Genomic DNA, 10,903 nt, shown 5'->3' with positions numbered 1-10,903 from the left:
GAACGACGTGAAAAGAAAATGGGAGATCATAGAATGTAGAAAATGACAGAAAAGAAGAGTAGAAATTCTAGAAGGAAGTACCGATTCCCCAAAAAGATTATATAGATAGAGAAGGAGGACGGGGGGGGGGTATGGGGGGGTTTATGGATGATATAAAAGGGACCAAGGAAGGGAAAACTGGTTCAGAGGTAAGTGTTGACGGGGAAAGGGGGAGATGAGGAGTGGAGGAAGATGGGGGAGGGGGGGGGGAGAAGGGAGGGGGAAGAGGGTGAGGGAGGAAAACACTTTACTCCCTTCATTATTATTTCCTTGTAGTTAAGAAGCTTATTACCAAACATAAAACCCTCAGGTTGTTGACAGTGGATTTGTAGTACAGATATGTTGGTAAGTTCTCAGGGGATCAAGCTACTAATCTTCCAGGTTTACGGGTATTATTGGGCTGGCAGTGTGTAAATGCAGTTAGAAAAACAAGCTCCTCGACATTTGCTAGTGTGTATTCTTTGGTATTTGGTAAAAAAGATAGAAAATGTCGTATTCTGATTCGTCATGAATGAACAGATGTATTTTTTGTCTACTAATGTCGCAAAGACTGTCAGTGTTGTAAGTGCAGTTAAAAAAACTAGTTCCTCGACACTTGATAGTATTTGAATGAACATATGTATTTCTTGTCTACTTATGTCACAAAGACTGTCAGTGTTGAACGTTTTTTCACTTGTATGCAAATTTATGCCCATTTGATATCAATACGTGTCGGCAGAAAGCATCTTAAATCCCCTAACTGGATGTGTCTATTTCAAATAGTTGAAAATGTTTACTCTTGTATAGAATTCACAGTAGAAACATCTTTGACATTACATATCACATTGACAGCTCATGGTGGGCTGTGTAGTAGCTATATCTCTTTCTTACATTAACCAATGATACGCGCTGCAAAATGAAATATACATTAGAGTGACATACTTTTGGTTAAGTCCTGTATATGAATAAATATATAAATAGATCAATATAATGAAATGAAAACACAAACAAGAACAAAATAGGATAAATGAATTATTCAAAATTCTTCGCCACTTTGCTTATATGTTAGTATCAAATTATTCTAATTCACAGATCTCTGAAAAGAATGTCGACTGCTGATATTTTCTGTGACAAATATAAAAAATAGTCACGGCACTTTTCTTCGTTTTTGTTACCAGACTCTGCACACGATCAAATGTGGACGAACTTTCGTCTTCAAATGTACTAATACCAAATGACCGAAAGTACTTTTCATCACTATATCGAATTTATTTATTTATTTATTTATTTATTTATTTATTTATTTATTTATTTATTTATTTATATATATATTTATTTATTTATTTATTTATGCATTGATGTCGGACTGCTTTATTCAGCTGAGTAAGAGGGGTCCTTATCTGGAGGGTTTTTTGAGAAGTAGATTTTTTTTTTTTTTTTTTTTGAGAAGTAGAGTTCTTTTTGAGTTTGGGGTCAACCTTCGCAACTGAATGGAAGCATCTGGACTTTACCGCCACAAAACCACAAATCAAATCAAATATGTCACGGCATCCGTATATAAGTTTGTTGTCTGTTTTGAAACAATGACCTAATTTTTCAACGTATCTTTACGAAGTTTGGTACGGAGGACCATCTGCATCCCAGTATAAAGCGTATTGGTGTTCTCTCTGAGGTAATATCACCGAGTACCTCCTATTGTTTAATGATGAAGTAGTTAAACAAATACGCAATGTAATGATATTCGAAAAGAATAATTGTATATTTTCATACGTGATGCAAATCAAACAAGAAGTGATGCTTTAAAACTATCATGGTTTTACCACAAGGATAGCAGAAATAATTCCGTAAATCATATATTCAACAAAGGGAATTATCTGCCTTCTAACTGCATTTGTAATAAACGCGTTGCAAATATTTCACTGATTAGACAAACAAGGGAATTATCTGCCTTCTAACTGCATTTGTAATAAACGCATTGCAAAGATCTTACTGATTATACAAAGAAAGATTCTATTAACTAAGTAAACACAATGCAACACTTGTACACAAATACCTAAGTGATACGTTGTAGTTCTCAACTTTTCATTTTCTCTCTCTCGTTGCTCATTTTTTACTTTCTTTCCCCAGCCATCCTTGCTATGAACCACAAGGCCTCCCGCTGTTTAATTATCTAATTATCAGATAAAGGTGGGTAGATAGAATCATTTTGTAAATGAAGAAGCTGGCGGCACCGTAAATACCCCGGCGTCAAGATAAGAAAGGCTGAGAGGTCTGTAACTTCGGAAGTTGGACAGTAGACCAGATGTATATTGGGACTTCTGTATCTTTTGACCAGTGAGAACAAATGCTCAGGAAACCACAATACATTATCTAGTAGATTTGTGTATTGAAGAACTACGAAAGCTTCCCATAGCAAAAAGAAGAAGAAGAAAAGAAGAAGAAGAAGAAAAGAAGAAGAAGAAGAAAAGAAGAAGAAGAAGAAGAAGAAGAAGAAGAAGAAGAAGAAGAAGAAGAAGAAGAAGAAGAAGAAGAAGAAGAAGAAGAAGAAGAAGAAGAAGAAAAAGAAGAAGAAGAAGAAGAAGAAGAAGAAGAAGAAGAAGAAGAAGAAGAAGAAGAAGAAGAGGTAGAAAAAGAAAAGAGAAGAAAAAGAAGAAAAAGAAGAAAAAGAAGAAAAAGAAGAAAAAGAAGAAAAAGAAGAAAAAGAAGAAGAAGAAGAAGAAGAAGAAGAAGAAGAAGAAGAAGAAGAAGAAGAAGAAGAAAAAGACCACCGTCTGTATAAAATCGCCTGAGGAATCATATAGAACAATCATAGAAATTTTTCCAATAAGCTTTCTTTTTATTTTCGGTTTCTATTTGCATGTCGAGGAACACAATTGCTGAATGACAGTTAGGAAAAAATATATGTGAACCACTATCGTCTGCAAGTTAACAACGTACCTGAGAAGATTTGAACCAGGTGTAAATAAATAATACGGTAATGTTTTACTAAGCTCATTTCATCCTCTATCTCTCCATCAACAGCATTATTTGGTTAGTCATACTTTTGCCGAAGTAATCATATTATCTTTCATCAAGATACCTTATCTCACTCTCTTAGCCAATTTTTCACCCACTCACATAATCTCACCCATATATACATATATATATATATATATATATATATATATATATATATATATATATATATATATATATATATATATATATATATACTGAAAGGTTCCCAGTGATCAATTAATATCTTTTTCAACCACATATCAATTTTAATTCCATACCATCGCAAACGAGACTGAGAATCGCTCGAAGGAGGTATCCGTTGGAAATTGAAACGTGGACGAGCCGAGGATTCGAACCCAGCTAACCCGTAACAAAGTTACATTTACGTAACCCAATACGCTATCAAGGGATAGCGTATTGGGTTACGTAAATGTAACTTTGTTACGGGTTAGCTATTGCCACAACTGATACAGCAACAACTATTACACCAACTACTACTACTACAGCAACTATTACCACCACCAATCAATACTTAGCCCAAGCAGTCTCGAGGAGAGTTCGAGACCCAATGCATAATGGTGTCTCTGTCTGCTGATGAAAACGATATTTCTAAAAGTTCTTCCAAAAATTACTTTGATGTTATTATCTTAGGTCGTAATGGAGATACTGATGCCGATGATGATCATCATTATGATGAGGATCATGATTGTGAGAAACCTTTTCATTAACTCCAGAGTAAGTGGCAGAGATATTCACCTATTAAGTATCGAACCGTGAGCATAGAGTAATACTTACTGCACTCAAAATGATTCACCTAAAGTGTGTCGTGCTGAACGCAAAATTTAGTCAACGACCCGTAGTAAATATATACTATTTGTGATCAAACAGTAGGATTAGTAGATGGATTTTTTTCAAGTGACTATTCCATTCTAGCCCATTCCATTCTACTCCAGACTTACTGTAGAGAATAAGTATCCTTGAGGACCTCATCGATGATAATTCGTTCGAGCACCACGGGCGATCGACCCGATGAACACCTGCAGCAGACATCTATAAAGAAAAAGAAAAAGAAAAAAGAAAAGAAAATAAAAGAAAAAAAATCACGTTAAATGGAAACAAAAATGTGCACAGATTACTGGGGGCTGTGCAATAAACTGGGTAGCGGAAAAAAAAAAAAAATCTAATGTACTGCCAAGAACTTTTATCGCGCAAACATTGTCTAAAATGCCCTGATAGCCTACCCAGCTGGCGAGTTTTTTTTTGTTGTTGTTGTCTTATAATCTCATGAACAAAATAGTAAAATCAAACCATTATGTCAGTTCCTTTCATTTTATTTTCTGTAATGTTTACTTTTAGGAAACAAAATGCTTATACTATTAGCCCTGTTTTATCTATTTTTATTTCCTAATTTTTATTTATTTACCTATTGTTATTATATAATCATCATTGTTTTTGTTTTTTTACTTAACATACTTTTTTGATAACAATACCGTAAATGGTCTTGTGAAGAACACATATTAACACATTCCACTTGTCTTTTGGCTGCCATGCAATGAGTGGCAGACTGGTTTCGATCATACTTCTCACCACGCTGACCTGCATTTGAATACAACAGCAGTCGGTGACTTCTATTTGCCCTTGCTGGGGAAGTCGGGAAGGACCTGAACCCATGACCTTTAGGACCAAGGCTGAGTAAGCTCTTCACTACTACAAGAGACCTTACTTTTCATATGGTGTCTTATATACATATATATGTATATATATGTATATATATATACATACATATATGTATATACATATTCATATATACACATATATATTGTATACACACACACACACACACACACACACACACACACACACACACACACACACACACACACACACACACACACACACACACACACGCCCCCCCACATATATATATATATATATATATATATATATAGATAGATAGATAGATAGATAGATAGATAGATAGATAGATAGATCATCCATCCTGAGTTCACTGCTGAACAAAGGCCTTTTTCATAGCATTCTATGACTCACAAATGCGCCAACTCTGCCACGTCACTCCTGCAAACTTCCCTATCTCGTTTTTCCATCATCTGTCTCGTCTCCCTCTTCCATGCTTACTATCTCGCGTCGTCTACTCAGTAACACACTTACTCCATTGCTCATCAGTCGTTCACGCTAATTTACCTGCCCAATTCCACTTCCTCGCTCTCGCCACCTCCACAATATCTTTCATTCCAGTCTGCTCTTTCACCTAACTCGCTCTCTTTCGATCTCACAGCGTTATTCCCACCATTGTTCTTTTCATTCTCCTCTGTGCACTCCTTAGCTTTGTCTCCATCACCGTTGTCAGTTTCCAATTCTCACATCGTAGATTATTGCTAAGAGTATACATTGATTGTAAACTTTGCATCCTAAGCATAGAGGTAGAGAGCCTCTCATGATCTTATTCTTACAAAATATTTTCCAATCAAGTGCAATACGTCTTTTTGTTTCATTATCATGATCAGTCACTTTCACCATCTGGACTAAATAGTAATTCTCTTCAACTTCTTCATGGATATCACAATAATTTATAATCTCTTTATCTTCAACTTTTGTGTTGAACATTGCTTTGCTTTTACATTTTCAAACCCATTTTTTGACTTTCCTTGTTGAGATCACTCAGCATATTTTGTAAGTTTGCTCTTTCTAAAATAAGAATAATATTATCCGCAAACCTTAGGTAATACAATATTTACCATCAATCTTTAAACCTTTCCCCTCCAAGCCAAACCCTTTGAAAATTTCTTCCAAACAAGCTATAAATAATTCTGGTGAAACTGGACTGCCTTACCGTACTCCTTTCTCAATCTTTGTCTTTCCTATGTCTTTATGTAGTCGAATTACAGCGGTACCTTTCGCATAGATATTTTCTAGAACCTTAATGATTTGTTCGTTTGCACTATACTTGCGTAGCGAGTTTAGTATTGCCGTTGTATTCTGTCGTTTTCTCGATAAGTTGATTCATCATCTGCATATGGTCTAGAGTCGAATATCAACTTCTAAAGCCTGCCTGCCTGGTTGTTTTTTATGTAAATGCCTGACGTACTCTATTTGTAAGGATCTTAGGGATTAATTTATATAAATTTTATATCAAGCTAACCGGCCGGTAGTTACTAAGGTCTTTCTAGTCTACTTTTTTGTGAAGCAAAATCACTATAGCGTTGCACCAAAGCTCAGGAACGCTTTCTTGGCGTAAACACTGGGTAAAGTAACTTGCTGAGCCGGATTATATTGTTTGACCTATCGTAAACAGCGAGTTGTTCTCAATGATAAAACGCCTAAATGATGTTACGAGTTGAGTTTAGTTCCCGGGTCACATCTGCTTATACTAGATGTCAATGACATTGGTTGTGAACATAAATCTATTATATCCAAATTTACTGATGTCTTTAAAATGTGAAGAATAGCAACATTTCAACGTAATCAAGGAGTTTTAGAAAAACTAGCGTGATGGCCAAATGACAAAAGAAATTTAATCCTGATGTAAACTTATGCACGGGTAAAAATAGCACTATAATTACATGTTGTATGGATTGATAAATAGAATACTGTCATTGGTATTACGATCTTTTGACTTCATAAATCCAGCCATCATCAACTAGCTATTCATTGGTCAACTTCATCAGTCTACCCACTACGGTCTCCATATCTCACTTAAAAAAAAAAAAAAAAAAAAAAAAAAAAAAAAATTACAACAGTGAGATTAAAATTGCACCAAATGTAAGAAACAAAACATAAAAAACACTTACCACATCTGAACTTATTCAAAAAGTATAAAAATTGAGAATATTTTCATACTAAATATTAACCAGACGAAAGAAAAAGATGATAATAGCTTCAAGTAGCCAGGACGTAGACTTACGAAAGAATAGTGTGAAAAATGACAACCGCGTCGTCAGTGAATGTAACAACTTTCCAGGCGAAGTGAATGTATAAAACACATTTAGACGTTTTAAAGTTTACTTAATACATAACGGCAATTTTCTTTTCAATCGACTTAGTAATTGACCAAAAGTTTTACTCTCGGCATATCTTATCATTGAAAACACTGGGTAACAGCCAAAAAATCGTCAGGGGTTTCTCAGCTGATTTAGACTAATTTTGGTGTTCTGAGTCCGAATATCACATTGGTTTTGCTCAATCAGGTCAACGTTTTGGGATACAGCCATAGGCCTACCTGACGAGCTATACATATGATAATTTGAAGGGTTTTGAGTTCAATCCTATTTTTCTTGAAGAATATAGCGAATTATTCATATATAAATGGTTGCTTCTGGTGTGTTTCTGTTTGAAATTGACTAATTGACTTATTTCTTTCTTTTCAGGGTATTGATATGGCTTCGGCGCGACGGTCATGCAGGAATAATCCTGACATTTTCTGCTACATTTGCGGAGAATACACGCTGTCAATGCACAGGAAGAGCATCACAAGCTTTGTGAAGCGCGCATACCAGGCTTACTTTCAAGTCAAGCTGGGTGACCAAGATAAGTCCTGGGCACCGCACACGGTGTGCATGACGTGCGTGGAATACCTCCGGCGGTGGACGAAGGGCACGAAAACTTCACTGAAGTTTGGGATTCCGATGGTTTGGAGGGAGCCGTCTGACCATGAATCGGATTGTTACTTCTGCGCCATCAATACTACTGGCATCAACCGTAAGAATCGGAGCAGCCTCCAGTACCCCGACCTTCCATCTGCCCGCCGTCCAGTTGCTCACTGCGAAGAACTTCCTGTACCAGCGTGCAGAGAGCTTCCTGACAGCGACGACGAGGCCACCACTGCATATGAGGGAGGAGATACAGAAGAAGAGTATGAAACACAAGATGGTCCGCAGCCCTTTTCACAATGTGAGCTTAATGATCTGGTTCGGGATCTCAGCTTGTCGAAGACTTCCGCCGAGCTGTTGGCCTCCAGACTCAAAGAGAAAAATCTACTCGGCGAGGACGCGCGTATCACGTTCTTTCGTAGAAGGCATCAGGACTACATGGGCTACTTCTGCCAGGAGGAAGACCTCGTGTACTGCCGAGATGTCGCCGGTCTTCTTGTTAAACTCGGCGCTCCTCAATATGATCCGAGAGATTGGCGACTCTTCATAGACAGTAGCAAGCGCTCTTTGAAGAGTGTGCTCATCCACAACGGGAACGAGTTCGCCTCAATTCCTCTTGCGCACTCCACAACTCTCAAAGAGAAATATGAAGCAGTCAAGTACGTGCTCGACAAAATCCAATATGAGCAGCACCAATGGCTCATCTGCGTCGACCTTAAGGTGGTGAACTTTCTACTTGGTCAGCAGTCCGGGTACACAAAGTACCCATGCTTTATATGTAAGTGGGACAGTCGAGACAGAGCCCAGCACTATGTGAAGAAAGAGTGGCCGGCGCGAGAGCAGTTAGTACCTGGGGCGAGCAACATCATAAACGAACCTCTTGTTGACCGGGAAAAGATTTTGTTCCCACCGCTTCACAACAGTTCACGCGCGCTCTGGACAAGGATGGGAGGTGCTTCAACTACCTGTCGGCATTTTCGATGGCCCACAGATACGGCAGCTCATCAAGAACACAGAGTTCGAAAACTCCATGAACACGCTAGATTGCGCCGCCTGGAGGTCGTTTGTGCAGGTGGTGAACAACTTCCTAAAATTGTTACCCAGTGAAATCATTGCAATCTAATGTAATTTATATTTCACTATATCATCCCTCTCATATATGGTAATATCATTTATAGAATTTATCCTGGTTAAAGAAATTGTGATTTTATGTAGGTAAAAGTTGGATTCTTTAGCCTTAGAGGGGTCTCAATAAAACAATGTATTCTATAGAACATATTTAGCCACCAACTGCTTAGAATCATTAATAAATATCGAAAAAAATGAAATATATTATCATGTTGAAGTAGTTAACCTTTCTGCTTCAGAAGCATACTTTCTACGTTTTGTTCTAATATCAAATTATTTAATTCAGTTTGTAGGTAGATAACGGATTGAACGATTTTTTTTTTTTTTTTTTTTTTTTTTAATCCAAAACCATTTCCTCTGTTCGGAGTCTTGCCTGAATGGAATTGTCTAGTGTAAATATACCAAATTGGTGTGAGAAGTGGACTTTGTAGGTGAGCTCATCGAAGTCAACATGACTGCGTGTTATACGATCTTGTATTTCACTTCTACTCCTTTTTGAGAGAGAGAAAAAAAAGATAAATAAACAGCTCACAAGTTTGGACATTAAATTTTATGAAAAAAAAAAAAAGCCTTCGAGCGCCATGTACGTCCATTGGCTGGCTCGGCTTCTCGCAGTTTTTGGATATTCGAGAAGGCTTACGCAATCTCTCGTGGCGTGTCTACCTCGGCTGGCTGCTTTTCGCGTTTCATGCTTCCACCGCTCGGGTAATGTCCACTAGTTTGGTCTTATGTTGCTGCACCACACAGCATCTTGATAGAGCCGTCCATTCCGTTCGTTTTCCTTGTTTTGCATTGGTCTTGGGATATATGAGTTATCGTCGAATTGTTAATACTGTGAACGGTGTACATGACACCATCCAAAACCTCTCTTCACTTCATAGTTCAGTTTCTGGCCGGTATGTGCTGGTCAGGAGTATTCTGCTTTGAATATACATACACATAGTCTGCAACCGATCCGTTGCCGCACCAGTTAGTTCAAGCACTGTTTTGCCCAGTGCTTTTGATCAGTGGAACTCATTGCATGCGAGACTTGAGAAACTGGTAGCTTTCATATCTAAGTCTAAAAAAATATTTTGTAGTAGCAACTAGGGTTTTTTTTTTTTTTTTTGTCTGATTATTTATTCTTCCATGACGCCATTTATATGGTGTCACTTTCCTGTCGGAGAAGACACATAACATACTTATATGTAGTCTCTTTATAATGCCCTTACGATCCTAACCTTTTGGTTTCAAAGGGTCCTGGATTCCTTAGGGCACTATGGAAAGGTTTTTGAATACTGCATTTTGCCTTATGGGATACCATATAGTCTAACGACTTTCTTCTTGACAAACTTAATATACAAATAGAAACGAGATTCAGACAAGACATCTGTAATGAAGTCTTTACTCAAGTGGGGAAGCGGGATAACCCTTTAGCTCACGTGCTCGTTTCGCGTCCTGAAGCTCGTGGGATCGTATCTCCTGGTTGGTAGATCTTGTTTCGAATATTTGATTTCAAACGTCCATCACTCATTAACAAGCTATATAAATCGTTAGTTCGTCCACATTTGGAATATGCTGTTTCCGTATGGTCACCGAATCTCATTAAAGACATTGACAGACTGGAAAAAGTACAACGGCGAGCCACAAAACTGATTCCAAATATCAAAAATAAATCATACGAAAATCGACTAAAGCACATGAATCTGTTTTCCCTAAAAAAGCGTAGACTCAGAGGTGACTTGATACAGGTCTTTAAGATTTTAAAGGGAATTGACAACATCAAAAGTGACAAAATTTTCACACTGAATGAGAATCAGACAAGAAACAATGGTCTCAAACTGTCCTGAAATAGATTCAATTTGGAAGTAGGTAGAAACAACTTTGCCAACCGTGTAGTTAATGAATGGAATAAACTTCCTGCACAGGTAGTGCAATGTAGTTCAGTTCGAAGCTTTAAGAATCATTTAGATAAATACCTAAGTAAGATGCTGTAATGATTCTAATATATCTTATATTATTTGTTTTTGTTTTGTTATAATTTGTCTGTCTGATTTTCATTTATTATTAGTTATATGTCAATTTATTATTTTTTACTATTACCTGTTTGTTTATTATTTTAACTATACCTATGCATTTATTTATGTATTATATTTGTTATTTACATTACTATA

The sequence above is a fragment of the Oratosquilla oratoria genome, chromosome 11 (assembly GCF_046742065.1).
Source record: "Oratosquilla oratoria isolate Oo_2021 chromosome 11, ASM4674206v1, whole genome shotgun sequence".
Classification (NCBI taxonomy): Eukaryota; Metazoa; Arthropoda; class Malacostraca; order Stomatopoda; family Squillidae; genus Oratosquilla; species Oratosquilla oratoria.
The sequence above is the reverse complement of the archived record's forward strand: the minus strand, read 5'-3'. Positions refer to the sequence as shown.